Raw genomic sequence first — 20,423 nt, 5'->3', positions numbered from 1 at the left:
TAATCCACAGTTAATGAATGCAAATCCAACCTGGAAACATGATGCCCTGACTATAAATCTATAGTGTTCTGGTTTCTATACTAGGCTACCCCCACAAATCAAAAACAATGGCATATACACCAAGGCTCTAAATTTCTACAGTGCTTCTGTTCACAATGTAGAGAAAAGGCATACCACCAAGACCTGATGGCCAATCAAGCGCCACAAAAACCAGTCTCTGTGGCTGATTACAGATTCAATAGTGATGCTTTTTTTAAAAAAGATTTATTTATTTATTTGAAAGAGTTATGGAGAGAGGAAAAGGAAGGAAGGGGGAGAGAGAGAAACAGAGATTGATCTTCCATCCACTGGTCCACCCGCCAGATGGCCACAATGACTGGAGATGGTCCAGGCTGAAGCCAGGAGCCAGGACCTGCATCCAGATCTACCATGTGGGTAACAGGGGCCCAAGCACTAGGGCTACCTGATGCTGCTTTTACCAGGCCACCATCAGGGAGCAGGATCAGAAGCAGAGCAGGGGCTAGTGTTGTGGCATAGCAGGTAAAGCTATCCCAAATGGGGGATGGTTTGAGTCCCAGCTGCTCCACTTCTAATTCAGCTCCCTGCTTAATGCACCTGGGAGGGCAGCAGAGGATGGCCCAAGTGCTTGGGCCCCTGCCACACATGTGGGAGACCTAGATGAAGCTCCTGGCTTCTAGCTTCAGATGGGCCCAATTCTACCCATTACAGCCATTTGGGTAGTCAACCAGTGGATCAAAGACCTCTATCGCTGTCTCTCTCGCTCGCTCTCTGTAACTCTGCCTCTCAAATAAATAAATAAGTCTTAAAAAAAAAAAAAAAGTGGGGCAGCTGGGTCACAAACCAGCACCCATATGGTTAGCTGGGATTGCAGGTGGCAGCTCTGCCCTCTACACCACAACTCTGTCCCAACAGTGATGCTTTTGAACAATAATAGAGGCAGCGGCTGGCGCTGCAGCGTAGCAGGTAAAGCTACCACCTGTAATGCCCATATGGGCACCAATTTGAGTCCCAGCTACTGCACTTTGGATCCAGCTCTTTGCTGTGGCCTGGGAAAGCAGCAGGAGATGGCTCACGTCCTTGGGCCTTCCCCCTGCATCTGTGTTGGAGACCCAGAGGAAGCTTCTGGCTCCTGGCTTTGGATTGGCGCAGCTCCAGCCACTGTGGCCATTTGGGGAGTGAACTAGTGGATGGAAGACCTCTCTCTCTCTCTCTGCCTCTCTATAATTCTGTCTTTCAAATAAATAAATAAATCTTTTTAAAAAAAGAAAAGAAAGAGTAGGTATTTGGTGCAGCAGTTAAGACACCATTTGAATCCAGTATCAGAGTACCTGGGTTCTAGTCTCAGCTCTGCTCTTGATTCCAGCTTTCTGCTAATGCGCAACCTGAGGGGCAGCAGGGGCTGCCTTGAGTCCCTGCCACCGACGTGGGACTCCTGGGTTGAGCTAGACTAGTCCCAGCTGCTGCAGGCATATGGGAAGTAAACCAACGGGTGTTCTCTGTCTCTTTCTGTCTCTCTGTGTGTGCCTGTCTGCCTTTCAAATGAAATTAATTAATTAACTAGTTAATAAATACTTATACCAAGGCCTGGCCTCTAGAGATTAGGACTTAATTGTTCTGAGCCATCAATGCATTTATTAAAAGTTCCACAGGTTATTCTAATGTGCTACTTGGCTCAAGATCACAGCTTAGGACTTAATCGCCTTATCTGATAAAAATTTAAATAAAAGATGGTTAAAATTATTTGCACTACATACTAGAGCACTGAATGCAAGAATATGAGGGATTTTACAGAAGTGTATAGAAAATGCATATTATAAGAAAAACTGTATGGCTCCAATTTCATTTGCATCATAATTATCTCTCAGTCCATTTCTCTACAGACTTTTTGAAGACCTTTACTATATGGGAAAGCTACTTATAAACAATAAAATTCCTTACAAAAGAATTATTATTCATTCAAACATGTAGTAAGTTTTCTGCGTGCCATGCAACTGCTCAGCCAGGACAGAGAGGAGGCACTGCTCCCAGAAGCCGGAAACCAGGTCTTTTAGAAACTGTTGAGTGGTGGGGAAAGCTAAGCAGTAGCACAACAGCAGTGGTGACCAATAGTCGCCTTCGGGCCTGAAAGTGCCTAGGGGTGATGATGAAAGAGGAGCTAGAAAGGCTTGTACAGGAGACTCCTGGGACAGCTCCTGGCATTCTAGACAGAGGGCACAACACACAGGATGGCTGGAACACAGCAGAGATGTGGCTGTAGGCCAGAGATTCTCATAGAGACCCCTCTGAGGAATCTGCAAGGTCAAAACTATCGTAACAAAATACTAAGACACATAACCACCAGAAACCGCAAATAAGCTGGTAAGTGCATCAACTGCAGAATGTACATACATTGGAACAGGACTCAGTCATGAAAAGCAACGCAATGATATACAACAATGTATTACACTCACACAAATAATTCAGACGCAAAAGGCTGCATACGTACTTATGATTCCACCCATAGGACTTTCAGAAAAAGGCAAAACTGTAAGGACAGCAAATAGGTCAGAGGGGGCTGGGCCTGGGAAACACTATAAGGGGCTGGAAATCTTTAGCTTCATTGTGATTACACAGTCACACGCGTTTATCAAAATCCACCACAAACCATATACTAAAATGGGTAGAGTTTCACTGTATAGAAATTATACTTCAAATTTAATTTTCAAAAATAATGTTATTGGTCATTTTCACTCTCTTTCTCTCAAGTGTGTGTCTTCCAGAGTACAAGATATGATGGTGTCCCCTCTTGCCTCTAAGATATGTGTGCTTTATATTCTTATGTCTAATTTTTTTTTCATTTTAATTGCCAATATATTAAATAGTGATGGCTATAACAGAGAAAAACAAAAGCCCTCTGCAGTCTGCAACCGTGTTTAATAATATAAAGAGTTTCTGAGACCAAAAGGCTTGAGAACCACCACTTAGGTAACATGGTGAAGTTCCTAGGAGTTTCAAGCCGGGAGCAAGAGCAAGAGGGGTAACCCAGAAGGTGTATTTATACCTGCTCGCAGGTAAAGGGGGAAGAAATGAGGGCCACACAGTTTCTGTAGTTTGTTATAAATCCCAGCCAGTTTCTCTCTACTGGGATGTTATCTACTGCTACACTGACGTTTTCAAACTAATACCTGCTATCTGGCAACTTAATAGGAAATGGAATTTGCTACAGGAATCCTAGCACATTCCTAAAAAGTGACTTTTGGATCATTCAGTTGCCACAGTCATTCTTCAAAGCATATCAATAAGTTAAAATTAACTTTTACACATTTCAAACCTGCAAAGTTGCCATCCTGAAGATGTACAAAAACTACTTAACAAGTGACTCAACACCTCACAAACAATTAGGCAAATTCCCTAACTACTGAAAAAGCAAATACGCCATTGCATCTCTGAAGCATGCTTTCACTTATACCCAGGAACACTACGACAATCCCTACTGAGCAGGTTTTCTATGTAATGTAGAGCAGGTAGAGAAGAGCCCTGTTTTCACTGGGCACACTTCTCTTTCCTCCTAAGAAAAACTCATTTCTAAATTACTAGTCCTGAAAATTTCAAATTATTGTTGACTTCTAATTTTTTTCTATGGTTTTTTCACGCCTAAATTATTACAGTATTTTGGATGGTATGCCACAGCAACAGAGAAATTATTCTTAAAACTATCCAGGTCTTTATTTAAGCTTTGAACAGATGGGTGGGTGGATGGACAACAGGTTACTCAATCAGTTACAAGATAGTGGTGGTAGGTAATAGAAGTATGACCTGAAATAGTTTTCTAAACCAGTTTTACATGTTTTGCATGTGTGTCTGTGTGTTATGACTGCCATTAAATATTTCTCCAGTTGTCTTAAGTAGCTAACCCCATTGATAACTCTTAGCTAACAACCAAACAGATGGATATCAGCCTGGAGAATTTAACTGTCCACCTTTTTGTTAATTTACCTAAACTTCTACTCTAGAAGTCTACACAACTACTTCTGCCCAAGTAGCTGTGTTATTATTAAGACAAAATAATTAGACCCTTACCTGAAAGTAGAGTTCTTTTGAGTCTTCTCTTTATAAAAATCTTGGAAATCAGGTTACAGTCAGCACTTCACGAGATTCAAATTTGAAATTTCACCTATGGATTGAGAAGAGGAAACTAATTAATTTCAAATACATGCACAATGAAGATAAAAACATCAATCTTATCAAAGCTGCAATTTCCCAACACTTGTTAGAGCCACATGGTTTCTGCAGGAAACCTGTTTTCTGTGACTCAAATCCAAAATGGAAAACGTGGGTGGTTCTTCCTGTCTCACCATTAGGAGTCAGCCAATCAGCTGTTTAGTTTTCTACACAACTTCAGCTCAAACTCCAGCCTTCCATCTGCTCTGACACTGCCACACCTTAGTGAAATCAAAGAGGAATGAATGTGTTCTTCAAAGTACGTCTGTAATGGAACCTCTGGCTTATTCTTTCTAAACCACATTTGAGCAAACTGCCAAGGTTTTCAAAACTTCAAATCCAAAGCACATGAAAAATAATGAGAGCTAAATCACAAAATAATTCACCGACTTTAAAGTTATCTCCGACTTTGGAGCTGTTGATTTCTCAAAAATGACAAACTAATCTTCTAGGCAATACACCCCGGGAGCAACTGAAATGTGGAACAGGGGCTTCCTGCCCAGTTACCTTACTCAGTTGCACCTCTCCCCCACCCACACAGCACTCACCATCTGCCAACAGACACCATATTTGAACTTCTAAACATACAACTGCCAGAATAAGATACGAATCCAGTAATTCTGTAGTGTATTTCTGCATCTCCACCTAGAGCTAGTAAACTAGCTTGTGTAACACAGACTTAACTGAGAAACAACATACAACAGCATGTGTGCAGTATGGGAGGATGGTCACACAATCACACATAGACAATGCCTAACCATAACAAGGCAATAAAAATTCAATCAGTTGCTTCCAACAACAACATACGGACTCCAAGTGGCAAACAGCTCCGGAGAGCACCTGTCCAGCTCCTCTGACTCCAACCCCGACCTACACATTCCTCACTTCTCAGAAGGCTCTTTCCCAGAAAGCTAGAAGGCCTGTATGGTCCCCCTTGCTTAGTAGAAAAAGGGCCCCTCCAGTGGCCACCAGCAAGTGCTCCCTCCTTGGTAGTGACTTCCTCTCCTTGGTAGTCACACAGGAAAATTCATGACACCAGGCAACAGTGAAAGGCACTGCCTCCAAGATATTCTCACAGAGACGCTGAAAACTGCAAAACACACTTGGGGCAGGCATTTGGCCTAGTGGTTCAGACACCACCTGGGACATCCATATCTCATATCTGAGTTCAAGCCCCAGTTTCACTACCAACACACACCCTGACGGGCAGCAGCGATGGCTCAAGCAGTTGGACTCCTGCCACCCACACAGGAGGCAAAATTGAGTTGCCTGCTCTGCCCTGACAAAGCCCTAGTCCTTGCAGGCATTAGAGGAATGAACCAGTGGATGGGAGCTCTGTTTCTCCCTCTCTCTCTTCCTTCCTCTTCTCCAACTTTGCCCTCGACCCCTCCATTTAAAAAAAATACTATTTGTACATCTGAATTTTTAGAAAATGTCCTTCTTCCTCTCTGCCTTTCAAATAAAACAGATAAGTAAAACTCTTAAAGAAACACACCATTTCTACGCACGAATTTGAGAAAGTATCTTTATAGAAGCAGAAAGCATATCATGAACAAATACAACCCATCAGCTTTTAGAGCCCAAAGACCCCAATACCCTACTACCACTGCAATGCCCTTACTTCACAGATTTAAGTCAAGACCTCCCTATGACCAGCCCAGTGTTCTACTACAAATTATCAAATTTCTAATAATAACTATATTTGTGGGGCCAGCACTATGGCTCAGCGAGTTAATGCCCTGGGCTATTAATGCCCATATGGGCACCGGTTCAAGACCCGGCTGCTCTACTTCCAATCCAGCTCTCTGCTATGACCTGGGAAGCAGCAGAAGATGGACCAGGTCCTTAGGCCCCTGCACCTGCAGGGGAGACCCAGAAGAAGCTCCTGGCTCCTGGCTTCGGATCAACATAGCTCCAGCTGTTGCAACCAATTGGGGAATGAACCTGTGGATGGAAGACTAACTCCTCTGTCTGTCTCTCTCTCCCTTCTCTCTGTGTAACTCTGACTTGCAAATAAATATATAAATCTTTATAATAAAAACTATATTTGTTATGAATCAGTTGCTTGATAAATATCTGTGCTTTGCAAAAGAAACCATTTACACAAAAGGTAAAGAAGCAGAGCCTTTAGTGTGTCCCCAGATGCAGGAGGGGTAGGCTTTCTCTACACAAGCATGGTCTCATGTTATCCTCAGGAAAAAGGTATATACAGATCTTTTTTCTGTTTCAAAACTGGTGGCTTCTAAAACCAGTACATCTAGCAAAAAGATACAAAATATAATGTCATACTCCCTTCACATAGAATGTTTGAATAGCAAAAACTAATTTTTCCTCAAGTTCAGGTTTAAAATATGTTTCTAATTTTACTGCACTATAATTAACCTCCAAAAACATTTAACTTCCAGATATGTCAAGTAGATGAATTTCCCTACTGCAATTTTCTTTACAGCTCTGACTTTTCAACACTTTTGAAACCATAAACGAATCTCTCATTGTGTTCATTTTATAACCTTTCAACTGATAATTCCTCAAATATGTATATTTTCACAATACTAAAAAATATAGATGCTGATACACATAAAGAGAAAGATACAAATAATTTATATATGATAAAGTATTTCCATGACTTTTTGAAAGTTTTAAGATAAAATACAGATCACAAAACAAATTCATAATTGCTCATTAGGTTATAATGAGAGATTTAGCTGTTTCTATCCTATTAAGGATATTTCAGTGAAAATTAGTAACAAAAATTAGTCCTAATTCTGCCATTAACTAGCTGTGCGACGTTATGCCCATCTTCTAACCTTGGGATTAAGCTCATGAAAAATTAGCATATCTGATTCCAAAGTACTTTCTAAGTTTTAACATCATTCTTTTTTTTTTTTTAAGACTTACTTATTTGTGGCCGGCGCCACGGCTCACTAGGCTAATTCTCCGCCTTGCGGCGCCGGCACACCGGGTTCTAGTCCCGGTCAGGGCACTGGATTCTGTGCCGGTTGCCCCTCTTCCAGGCCAGCTCTCTGCTGTGGCCCGGGAGTGCAGTGGAGGATGGCCCAAGTGCTTGGGCCCTGCACCCCATGGGAGACCAGGAGAAGCACCTGGCTCCTGCCTTCGGATCAGTACGGTGCGCCAGCAGCAGCGCGCCGGCTGTGGCGGCCATTGGAGGGTGAACCAACGGCCAAAGGAAGACCTTTCTCTCTCTCTCTCACTGTCCACTCTGCCTGTAAAAAAAAAAAAAAAAAAAAAAAAAAAAAAAGCAAAGCTGACTTATTTATTTGAAAGTCAGAGTTACACAAAGACACCTTCCATCCACTGGTTCACTCCCCAGATGGCCACAACAGCCAGGGCTGAACCAGGCCAAAGCCAGGAGCCAGGAGCTTCCCCTGGGCCTCCCAGGAGGATGGCAGGGGCCCAAACTTTGGGCATCAGCAGGGAGCTGGATGGGAAGTGGTACAGCCTGGATAGGAACCAGTGTCCATATGGGATGCTGGCATCACAAATGGCAGCTTTACCCACTGTGCTGAAGTGCCAGCCCCTGAACATCTTTCTAAGATACTACCTATCACCCTTATTTTCCTTCAACTGTCAAAGTCAGCATCTATATTTTCCTTGAACCATGAAAGCCAGATACATGTTTAAAACATAAAAATGAACATTTTAACTTACCTAATACCCTAAAACCTAATAGGAGACTCCAACCAGCTTAGCCAAACAAAACGCCAGAATATTACAGATGCTATCTTTGTTAAGCAAGCCCCTGTGTCTCATGTTTTAGGCTCTCTGAAAAGGCTTAGGTTATGAGAAACACACCGTCCCATCTGGCAGACTCTGCTGAAGCACGTTCGACCTCCATGCACAGGAAAGATCCTGGCTCCCCTCCTCCCTCTCTCGCCCTCCTATACCACCTCAGGACCAGAAACCCTGAAACCTGACCTTCTGGCCACGGTGTTGACAATGAAAACCTTTCAACCAGTTATACAAGCCAGCCAGGGGTCCAGGTCTGCATGTACTCGTCATCATTTAGCTCTCCAGGTTTCATCTTTAAAGGATTTGTTCCCCTTCACTGACAATATGTGCTTAATTTAATTTTTTTCCATCTAAATTGGAATTCCTTGCTTACTGCCAAATAAGCAAGGAGGTTCCAGAAAACTGTATGGAATGCAATTCATGCACTAATTTCTTAACATACTTACTGATGAATTTGTCATGCCCACAATCAGTCAATGAACAAAACCACCACTGGCAATGAGAATCTGTCATGTTACTTGTAGAAATCTAAAAAGTAGCTGCTTTTGCCAAGGTTCTATGTGTATTTATTATCCACTCTGTGGCAGGCAATATTTACTCCTCCCACTGTGGATATACAAAGTGACAGAAGTGTTGGCCTTCCTGTACTCTAACGGAGGACACACAATAAGCAGCAAAATCAATCAGCAGACAAATGATACAGGGTAGAACAGTCACAGTGTCAGAAGGAGCATGTGCCACTGAACAAACAGGAAAAGGGAAGGCAGGAATGAATGGAAGGCAAGTGGTGTGCAATCCTCAAAAGGGTGGGGTCAGGGTAAAGCTCACAGGAATGGCAGCCCCTGAACAAGAGACCTGAAGGAGATGGTGGAGTGAGGCCCGCTGAAGACTCCTAGTAACTCTAAGCTCGCACGGTCATGGCAAATGCCTTGGCCACAGGGCTGTTTGGAAGCAAATTTATGAACAGCCCAAAAGAGCACACAGATGGGAGCTGTATATAAATCCCCTCCATTTTAAAAAATTATTTTACTTATTTGAAAAGCAGACTGAAAAAAGAGACATAGACACAAAGAGACCTTCCATCTACTGGTTCCCCTTCCAAATGCTCTCCAACAGCCAGGGCCAGGTCAGGCTGCAACAAGGAGCCTGGATCTCAATTCAGGTCTCCCACACGGGGAACAGGGAACAGGGACCCAGGCACATAAGCCATCATCAGCTGCCTCCCGAGCGTGCATTAGCAGGAAGCTGATTGGATTTGGAGTCAAGACTCCAACAAGCACTCCGATATGGGATGAGGGCATTTCAAGTAGTGTCTTAACTACTGCATCAAAACTCTTCATTTTTACAGACTATTTTACCAAGTGAAACTTATATTTTCTTTTCTTTTTAAATATTTTTTATAATTTATTTGACAGGTAGAGTTACAAACAGAGAGAGAGAGACAAAGAGAAAGGTCATCCTTCCGTTGGTTCACCCCCAAAATCGACGCAACGGCCGGCGCTGCGTCACTCTGAAGCCAGGAGCCAGGCACTTCCTCCTGGTCTCCCATGCGGGTGCAGGAGCCCAAGCACTCGAGCCATCCGCCACTGCCCTCCTGGGCCACAGCAGAGAGCTGGACTGGAAGAGGAGCAACCGGGACTAGAACCTGGGGTGCCAGCGCCGCAGGCGGAGAATTAGCCAAGTGAGCCACGGCACCGGGCCCCAAAACTTACATTTTCTACTCATTCGTTTGAAAGGCAGAGTTACAAAGCGGGAAGAACAGAAGAGATCTTCCATTCACAACGTCCAGGGCTGGGCCAGGCTGAAGCCAGGAGCATCTTCTAGGTCTCCCAAGTGGACAGCTGGGGCCCAACCACTTGGGCCATCTTTTGCTGCTTTCCTGGGTTCATTAGCAGGGAGCTGGATCAGAAGTGGAGCAGCTGAGACTCGAACAGGTGTTCATATGAGATACTGACGTCGCAGGCAGCAGCCTGACCTGCTACACCACAGCTCGGAGTCCCCAACTTACATTTTTTTGTTTAAAGATTTATTTATTTATTTATTTGAAAGGCAGAGTTACAGAGAAGCAGAGGCAGAGAAAGAGAGGTCTTCCATCCACTGGTTCACTCCCCAGATGGCCGCAACGGTCAGAGCTGCGCTGATCCGAAGGCAGTACCTAGGAGCTTCTTCCAGGACTCCTACGCGAGTGCAGGAGCCCAAACACTTGGATCATCTACTGCTTTCCCAGGCCATACCAAAGAGCTGAATTGGAAGTGGAGCAGCTGGGACAGGAATGTGCACCCATATGGAAATGGGATGCCAGCAGTGCAGGCAGCAGCTTTACCCACTACACCACACCGCAGGCCCCCCAAACTTACATTTTCAAATAGGCACACTCCGGGGTCGGCGCTGTGGCGCAGTGAGGTAATGCCCTGGCCTGAAGCCCCAGCATCCCTTATGACCGCCGGTTCTAGTCCTAGCTGCTCCTCTTCTGATCCAGCTCTCTGCTATGGCCTGGGAAAGCAGAAGATCGCCCAAGTGTTTGGGCCCCTGCACCCGCGTGGGAGACCCAGAAGAAGCTCTTGGCTCCTGCCTTTGGATCAGCGCAGCTCCGGCCGTTGCAGCCATCTGGGGAGTGAACCAGTGGATGGAAGACCTCTCTCTCTGTCTCTACCTCTCTCTGTAACTCTTTCAAATAAATTAAATAAATCTTAAAAAAATAAATAGGAACACTCCACAGTTTTTCCCCAAGTGTTTTATTGAATAGAATTCCTACTTCTGCCATTCGTTGTCCTCAAAACTCAAAAATAGCTGTCCAAGTATTTCTTTGACACACACAATAGCACCAAGGGTGCACTCCTTGGTGCAGTGGTTATGACAACACCTGGGATGTCCATATTTTCCCTATCAGAGTGCCTGAGTTCAAGTCCCAGCACTGCTCTGGATTTCAGGTTTGTGCTAATGCACACCCTGGAAGGCAGCTCAAGTACTTGGGTCCCTGCCACTGATGTGGGAGACACAGACTGCGTTCTGGGTTCCTCAATTTGGGCTTGGCCCAGCCCCGGCTGCTGAGGACATTTGCGGAGAGTGAACCAGCAGGTGGAAGAGCTCCTGTATCAGGACTCACATCTCAGTCAGGGGTCCAGCAGGCACGGAAGCTTCTCTCCATGTGGAGAAACCTCTGCTCCTCTCGAGAGCAAGTAGGGAAAGACCAGGCCAGAGCAGGAGGCCTTCTCACCCCCCAGCTTTCCACTCCTCCTCAAATCACTTCCACCTGGACTCTGGCTCCTCAACTGTAAGAGCTGGGTCCAGACCACGTGATTTTTAAGTCCCTTCTAGAAAACAACTTCAGATAAACAGCCATACATGAGAAGCCACAATAATGTTATGTTTTGTAACTCTGCTCATCGACCAACACAGATTCAGATTAACTCACTTCTTCTAGTAATGGTAACAAATTGATACTGACTGACCCTTTCATAAAGTCTCAACTCACTTCCTGTGATCAAAAGAACAATTTCATAAGAATGGGCCTTGACTTGCAGTGGTATTCACCAGGGACAGAGGAATGCGAAATTTTCCTTGGCTTTGGCTTTATTTTCAACATATTCTCACATGATTAGATACAATTCTAAAGTAACACAAGCATAAAACTGCTGGAATTTTAAACAATCTTTATGGACCAAGTCAATTTTTTTTTCAGTTGGCTTTTAAATAGGTTTCCTTAAAAGTCATTTACAACCTTGTATTACTGATGACTATCATGTTACTTACAATTAAGTGCTGTAACAAGCATCAGTTATTCAGGCAGCCCCAAATCAACTTTGCTGCATTTCCTCCACACTCCCCAACTACATAAAGCTCACCTTCCCAAGACAGAGTTAAAAAAAGAAAGCAAATAAACAAACTAGGGATAGTAGGAGTATGTTTCCTTCCCTTTTCACCCTGTAGTCCAGGCAGACATGTCACTCAGGTTCTGCCGACCAGACTCACCTCTCGCGACACCCTCAGAGCACAGTCACATGGGGAAAGCAGGGTGGCAGAATGAGCAGCACTCAAGTTGCTGGAAGAACCCAGCAGTGTGATCCTGACTGCGGCAGGGAAAGCAGCTACCTGGTAGACCAGTTTTGCAGTGGCACTGGCAACAATTTCCAGAAACTCAGCCTACATTTTCTTCTTCAGCCCACCCAACGATTTGCTAAACCAGCTATCACCCTTAATAAATCACTTTCTGCTTACATTAACCAGAACAGAGCTTAGCATCTGTAACTAAACACCCTGACCAACACATGTAGCAACCGTTCTTTTCATTATTTCCACGTATTAAGAGCTGAGGCTGCAAGAAACACATAACACACAGAACATTCCACTGCGAGCCAAGAGCTCTTTGTTTCCAGCCAGGGCTCACACCCACCATCAACACTTCAAACCTTTCCTTATATGTACTTTCCCAAGAGTTTCATCACCTCTACCATGCAAGAAGAAAATGGTTTTTGCCTAACTAATTTTCTATCAATAAAGAGTCTGATGACAGTAACTTGGCAAGATATTTGAGAACAGGATACAATAAACATCACTTTATATACCAGTGGAAGTTTACAGAGAATCCTTCAGAGTTAGGTAGCACCTTCAGAATGTTCCCCAACTGCAGGCAAGGTGAGCTAATGCTGTGTTTGAATGCCAAAACGATCAGCACTTGGCGCCAAGGCATCGCTTAATTCACAAGCAGCAGTGAACTTTTCACTGATTTTCTCCATCCCTCAGGGTAAGGTAATCTTGTTAAAACCACTGACACATCACGTAACTAAAACACAACACTATTACCTAACACCAAAAGCGGACTGGAAAACCTGAGAAGTGATTATGCCTGTTAAAATCCTCTTCTTCATATAAACCCATTAAGTCCCATAAATTCAGTTGGCAAAGACAAGGAAAAAAAAAAAAAAAACAGCTGCCAATAATACCATTCTTTGAATGGCAACAGAATCTTAGAAAGGACATTTGATATCTGAATAATCAAATTACTCTCTGCTATCAAATGGCACAAAAGATTTTTCAGGTACCACTCCAAGGCAGAACTTCATAAAAGACCACTTTACACACTTCTGAAGCCAATCAGTAACACTGATATGAGTTCAGAAGCCGTCTCAACACTCTGCCAAACGAAAACTGGGTGTCTGAGTCAATGGAAACCACACGTATGTGTCCAGGGAATTATTCAACACAAGTCTATTCGTGCAAGTGCCAGCCAGGCTCTGGTGGCCAGGCCCTCAGCAGCTGTGCCTTTGTCAGTACCACATCCCACTCCCACTGCCAGAGATAGCTTTTATCAAACACTTCATAATTTACTTAGCTTTCGCACTGATGGTGGAGAGAAGGCAATGCACAGAAGTAAAAACAGAGACTGTATTTTTCCCTAAGGGCAAGGCAAAACAATTTGCTAAAGAAAACTGAAGAGCTTGGCTACTTCAAAACACACACTGAGTAACAACTTCAGAGGCCATCAGTAAGATGCAGGGCCTTACCACACTCACACACACGTGCACCATGTGTGTCCTTGAGATGCATCTGCCATGCACTTTATTTAATGAAGCACTGTTAGGCTAGAAATGACACATGGCCCACTTGCAAATTTTTTTCGTCTGTTTCTCATATTGAGACTCCAATCTCAATCAATCTTATTACAACTTTAAGAATATGGATCCATTTGTTAATACTATCAAGACCAAAGGATACACACAGGTTACTGTAGATCAGGGACTTCCAATGCTGGGCTGCAAAGCAATATTTCCACTTGTAGGTCCTCAGAAAAAAAAGAGAAAACTTAAAAAAAAATTTACTCACTTATTTGGAAGTCAGAGTTACAGAGAGGGAGGGAGAGATACACACACACACACACACACACACACACAGAGAGAGAGAGAGAGAGAAGATCTCCCATCTGATGGTTTACTCTCCCCAGATGGCCACAAACAGCCAGCGCTGGGCCAAGCATACGCCAGGAGCCAGGAGCCAGGAGCCAGGAGCTTCTTCCTGGTCCCCCATGTGGGCAGCAGGGGCCCAAGCACCTGGACCATCTTCTGCTGCTTTTAGGAAAAGCAGGGAGCTGGATAGAAACGCAGAGCAGATGGGACACAAACTGGCACCCATACAGGATACAAGCATTGCAGGCAGTGGCTTTACCCACCACACCACAACATTGGCCCCAAGAATAAGCTTTATTTTTGTAAAGCTAAGTTTATTTTGAGTATTTTATAAAGTTCAATTTAGCAAACTTAAAAGGTTGTTCTTGGGGCTGGCACTGTGGCATAGTGGGCTGAGCCACTGACTGGAATGCCGGCATCTTATATGGGCAACAGTTTGATTCCAGCTGCCACACTTCCAATCCAGCCCCCTACTAATGTGCCTAGGAAGGCAGTAGAAGATGGCCCAAGTGCTTGAGCCCCTGCAACCCCATGGGAGACCTGCAAGAAGCTCCTGCCTCCTGGCTTCAGTCTGGCCCAGCTCCAGCCGTTGCAGCCATTTGGGCAGTGAACCACCAGATGGAAGATCTGTCTCTTCCTCTCTTTTTCTGTAACTTTCAAGTAAGTAAATCATAAAAGAAAAAGGTTGTCCTTTATTCTGAGATTATGTCCTTCCTATTCTCTGGGTATTCAAATGGCCTTGCTTTATAAAATGCTGGGCACCTTTAAAAATCTTACCCATGAAATGCAAACCTCTGGGTACCATGGCTCCAGATCCACTGCACTTTCCCCATATTCAGCAATTCCGCTTTCCTCCTTCCAGTCCCCCACGTAACAAAAACGAAAGAACACCTACTACCATCCTGACGCCTCTATCCTTCACACCCCACCTCCAGCCCATAAGCATGTCCTGTCAACTTTATACTCCAAATGCACATTCAAGCACCCATTTCTTGCCACCACCAGGTCGAAGTCACTGTCACCACTCCCTGGGACAGTCCAATAGTCTCTTGACTGCTTTGCCTACTTCAGCCTCTGCCTTTGGCAGTCTGGGGATTCTGTTAAAAAACCTGAGCTGAGGGGCCAGTGCTGTAGCCCAGTGGGTAAAGCCATCGCCTGCAGTGCCAGCATCCCATATGGGAGCCAGTTGGGAGTCCTGGCTACTCCTCTTCCAATCCAGCTCTCTGCTACGGCCTGGGATAGCAGTGGAAGATGGCCCAAGTCCTTGGGCCCCTGCACCCTCGTGGGAGACCCGGAAGAAGGTCCTCGTACCTGGCTTCGGACCAGCGCAGCTCCGGCCATTGTGCCCATTGGAGGAGTGAACCATCAGATGGAAGACCTCTCTCTCTGCCTCTGCCTCTCTGTAACTCTGCCTTTCAAATAAATAAATTAATCTTTAATTAAAAAAAAAAAAAAAACACCTGAGCTGGGTCATGTCAGTCCTCTGCATTAAACCTTCAGGAGCCCCAACTGAGAGGAAAAGCCAGAGTATTCAGGGAGACCTGCTGGACCTGCTGCTGGGAAGCTTCGCTGAGCTCATCTCTGCTCCTCACCACTCCCTTCTTCAGGGCACCTGGTCTCCTGATCTTCACACCTGCTTCCTCCCTGGCCTACACTGTCACCTTCAAAACACCTGTGTAATCAGTAATCTTGCTTTTCTAAGTCATTACTCAAAATCCAACTTTATCTTTCTGACATTAGCAAGGCAAAAATTTCTTAAACGGTAAAACATCAAGAGTTGAAAAGACAGGGCCTGCATTGTGGCACAGCAGGTTAAACCACAGCTGCAATGCCAGCATCCATCCATGTGAGCAATGGTTAAGAGTCCAGCTACTCTACTTCACATCCAGCTCCCTGCTAATGTGCCAAGAAAGCAGAAGGCCCTAGTGCCTGGGCCCCTGCCACCCACATGAGAGACCCAGATGGAGTTGCAGGCTCCTGGCTTGGGCCTGGCCCAGCCCGAGCTGTGCAGCCATTTGGAGAGTGAATCAGTGGATGGAAGATCTTTCCTTCTGCCGCCCTCCACCCCCAATACTTGTGAGAGCATGGAGTCAAGAAGCATGAGTGAACAAAGCCAGAAGCGGAGAATGTATTACAATGCATGATCACATCAATAAGGCTCCCAAGCAGACACGAAGCTACAGTGTCGCTCATCAGGAGGTGATGCTTTGGGGAGAGTGGGCTGAGTACTGTGTCATTCCTATAAGTGTATTCACTTTGTAAAAATGCATCCCAAGGTCTGTATGTTTGTTACACTACAATATAAGGTTGAATTTTTTTTAAATATCACCTCAGAGAGGCTTTCCCTGACACTGCAATTCCTCTCTCCCAACATTTCACATCCTTCTCCGTTCTCTCATTTTCCTCTTTAGCACGTACCACTGCCCAGTAATGGTACATGCTAGACAGATTTCACAGGTTCACCTTGCTTCCTGTCTGCCTCAGCCCATACGCTGCACGCTCCAAGAACACAGATACTTTGTCCGTTCTGCTGAGTGCTGAGGCCTCAGAACTTTCAACAATTCCCAGAAAAGAGCAGCACTCAGTAAACACAGCTTTAATTAATTTACTCATTCCACAGTACTGCCAATTTAATAACATTTGTGTTTGTGGACTCAGGCCATCAATTCTTAGAAGCGTCATGATGTGCTTAAACAATAAACCACTGCTGTGCTGGGTGACATTTGTCAGCATGGCTTTGAGCCTCTCATCTCCCTGACTATCCTGTGGAAGCTCACGTTTTTCTCATTTCCATACCAGGTTCTGACCAGTTTATAACTCAGAATTCTTTAGCGTCTATATTTATCAAGAAGCCAAAGGCTGTGTTAACCTTTTTCTCAGTAATGTCCACCTCAATGATGCACACTGAGTTCAGAATCAAATGAAAATTAACAAACTGAATTCTATTTTGTTTCCTTCACATAAACCTATAAATCAAGACACATTTCCACCCTACAATGGTGCTAAGGATATAATTCGTTTCAGGTGTCTCCACCTATGCCTACCGTAAAAAGAACTCACACAGCAACAGCTGAGTTCTCTGAAAGCACTATTTCTTGACTTTAAGATTTATATATTTGAAACAGTTATAAAGAGACAGAAAAAGATTAACCTTCTATCTGCTAGTTCACTGCCCAAATGGCTGTAACAGCCAGGCCTGGGCTAGGCAGAAGCCAGGAGCCTCTTCCTGGTCTCCCACATAATTGGCAGGGGCCCAAGCACTGGGGCCATCTTCCACCGCGTTCCCAGGACCTTAGCAGACAGCTGGATCGGAAACGGAGCAGCTGGGACATGAATGGGCACCCGCATGGAATGCCAGCGCTGCAGGCAGTGACTTTACCCACTATGCCACAATGCCGACCCCTCAACACGTTTTCAGAGTGATAATGGGCATCTGGGCGTTTTTTCTTAATCGCCCTCCTCTATGAAACAGCGCCGCAGCAGACACACTGTCTATCTGCTCAGGCACAGCGTGCTGTAAACAAAGTGTAGGATGTCGGCCCCAGCCTCCCCACAGGATCACTATATATTTTTTTAAAGATTTATTTATTTATTTGAAAGACGGGGGGGGGGGGAGGGGGGATCTTCCATTTTCGCTGGTTTACTCCCCTCGAAGGCCACAAAGGCCGGAGCTGCACCAATCTGAAGCCAGGAGCCAGAAGCTTCTTCCAGGTCTCCCACCTGGGTGCAGGGGCCCAAGCACTTGGACCATCTTCTACTGCTTTCCCAGGCCATAGGAGAGAGTAGGATCGGAAGTGGAGCAGCTGGGACCCGAACTAGGGTGCACACAGGATGCTGGCACCGCAGGCAGCAGTTTTACCCAGTACGCCACAGTGCCAGCCCCACAAGGATCACTTTTACCTCTTTGAAATTCATGTGTCCACCTTACCTTTCTAATTTTACTTCCCATGTAACTTTGTCTACAATAACACCACTTTGGTCAAAGATCGAAGCTGTAACCCAGGGAAGTCAAATGCACTAGCCCAGAAGAAAATGCCTCCTACCCACTAAGTTCACTGCTTTGTAAAGCTTATTTGTTCAACCAGCTACAAATTCACCTAATAACCCAGTTCATATTTTCCCTTCTTGTTCATAAGGATAGCATTTTGTTCAACTAAACATTTTGTTGAAATCAAAACACAGCAGGCATACCCTTAACTAGTAAGCTATTTCACCTTCTCAGAATCTATTTAAAAACCAGCAACAACAATATTATCACAGAATCACTTATTTTGGTCTCTACGAAACCTCTGTGGAATCTGTTCCCTTTCTTGGCCTCCGGGTACCTACTGTCAAAAACAAAATTAGAACAATTTGGTTTACCAATCCTAATTGCCTTCATTATCTATTCCAGAATCTGGCAACACTTCACTCTAACCGGCTGAACAGAAAAAGTTAGATTTGTAGTCAGAGAAAGGTCGAACAAAGCAGAAACTCAATGAAATATAGTGGATTGGTCACTTCAAGGTTACTTTCCTGGCGAGGTGGGAAGAGAACAACAGAAACAATGAATCGGCTGATATCAGGTTGCTTCTTTTGTATAAGGATTAACTCATTATCCTGTGGTTGCAAGCTGGCCTGTTTAGGAAATGTGGCTGGGCCAGCGCCATGGCTCACTTGGTTAATCCTCTGCCTGCAGTGCCGGCATCCCATATAGGTGCCGGGTTCTAGTCCCATTGCTCCTCTTCCAGTCCAGCTCTTTGCTGTGGCCCGGGAGGGCAGTGGAAGATGGCCCCAGTTCTTGGGCCTCTGCACCCACATGGGAGACCGGGAAGAAGCACCTGGCTCCTGGCTTCGGACCAGTGCAGCGCTGGCCGCAGCGGCCATTTGGGGAGTGAACCAACGGAAGGAAGACCTTTCTCTCTGTCTCTCTCTCACACAGTCTGTAACTCTACTTGTCAATTTAAAAAAAAAAAAAAAAAAAGGAAATGTGGCTGTTACTGCTCTAGTCCTGACTGCTTAGGAAGATCAAATCAGGAGCTTAGTTTCAGCTTGGTGACATGGAACTTTAGTGAGAGTAACTCCACTTTGCTTTTTAGCCTGGTCTGTTGGGCCCAGTGCAGAAAAACTGTTCAAATATTGGAACCTGCAATTTCTGTTACACAAACAACCACCACCTTGGTACAGGCCCTCTGCAATCCAACCCTCACACTTCGAACAGAGTTTCCTGTTTCCCTAGGCTCAGACTGCTACTTTTTTATTTTCCACACTACAGCAAATCTTTTAAATATAAATCTGTTTTGTTCTCTGGATGTTTACAGTCTTTCTAAGGTCCTTTCAACTTGTAAAATTCCAGGTTCCTCACAGGACACGCAGGGCCTTTCACTAGCATCTTCCAGCCTCCAGAGAGCTTCTCTCACCCCATTTCTTAGTCCCAAACTGGCTTTCCTCAAAAGGTACTGCAGTTATTTTGGTATCTAAAGAGCAATTCATTTTAGCTTGGAGATTTTTACTCATTTTCAATGGGTAAAGAACTCTATTATTTTATTGTCATCTTTCACATACTATCCTTCTGCCTGAAAAAAAGCTTTCTCCCTTGCACTCTGCCTCTCAAATCAAAAGTTTTAAATCTTGATATGTATGCATATGTATTTCCATAAAATGCATGTTCCATAAACTTTACAACACAGAAAGTCCACTGTTGGATACATAACAAACAGAAATGCATGTCCATATGCAACTCAAGGCACAAATAAGAATTGGAATCATAGTCAAAAATTTGAAATTCAAATTTCCATCAAGACATATAAATGGCTAGCCATCCATACAATGGAAAATTATACAGCAGTGAAAATGTAAGCAATTGTAAGCAATGCAAGGACAAAATTTTGTATGTTAAGCAAAAGAAAACACAGTGCATGATCCCATCTCTACAAAGTTCAAAACCATGCAAAAACTAATCTATACTGATAACAGACAAAAGAGCTGTTGGACCTTTGGGACAGGAGGAGGGCTAACCATGCAAAGATGGACCGGCATGTTCTTTCTTGATTCTGCATGAGAGTTATATGTTGTGTATTCATTTTCTGGTAATTATTAAGTTATACTTCATGATTTGTGCATATGATGTATATTACACTTACAAAATGTTTTTTAGAGTTTTCTTTATTTGCAGTTCAGAGCTACAGAGAGGGAGAGACAGAAAGATCTTCTATCTGTTGGCTCACTCATCACCCATCCAAAATGTTCACAACAGCCAGAGCTGAGCCAGGAACTTCCTCCAGGTCTCCCATGTGGGTAGCAGGGGCCCAAGCACTTGGGCCATCTTCTGCTGCTTTCCCCAGGCCATTAACAGGGAGCTGGATCAGAAATGGAGCAACCAGGACAAGAACTGGAGCCCTTATGGGATGTCAGCACTGCAGGTGGTGGTTTTACCTGCTGTGCCACCGGTGGTCCCAAAAACTTTTTTTTCTATCATTATGGTAATTTTGATTTTTTTTTTCCTTACAAGTCATAGTCATCGTAGGCATAACTGGACACTCAGTAATTAGGAGTCTGAATGTCCCCACA

The 20,423-nt window shown here is 44.4% G+C and overlaps 2 protein-coding genes across 23 annotated transcripts in view; one reads left to right on the top strand and one right to left on the bottom strand.

The window, feature by feature from the left end:
• LOC108175891 (serine/threonine-protein kinase MARK2) overlaps nucleotides 1-20,423 on the top strand; it is a 657,969-nt gene that overhangs the window by 457,558 nt on the left and 179,988 nt on the right. The window lies entirely within an intron of this gene.
• SIPA1L1 (signal induced proliferation associated 1 like 1) overlaps nucleotides 1-20,423 on the bottom strand; it is a 429,087-nt gene that overhangs the window by 375,877 nt on the left and 32,787 nt on the right. For all 17 annotated transcript variants that reach the window (XM_051826282.2, XM_051826275.2, XM_051826274.2 and 14 more), the window contains one exon: nucleotides 4,081-4,174. The gene's annotated coding sequence lies outside the window, so the exon portion shown is untranslated. The remainder of the gene's footprint in view (nucleotides 1-4,080; nucleotides 4,175-20,423) is intronic.

Source organism: Oryctolagus cuniculus, chromosome 20, assembly GCF_964237555.1.
Source record: "Oryctolagus cuniculus chromosome 20, mOryCun1.1, whole genome shotgun sequence".
NCBI lineage: Eukaryota > Metazoa > Chordata > Mammalia > Lagomorpha > Leporidae > Oryctolagus > Oryctolagus cuniculus.
Note: the sequence above shows the minus strand (reverse complement) of the source record. Positions and strands in the feature narration are given on the sequence as shown.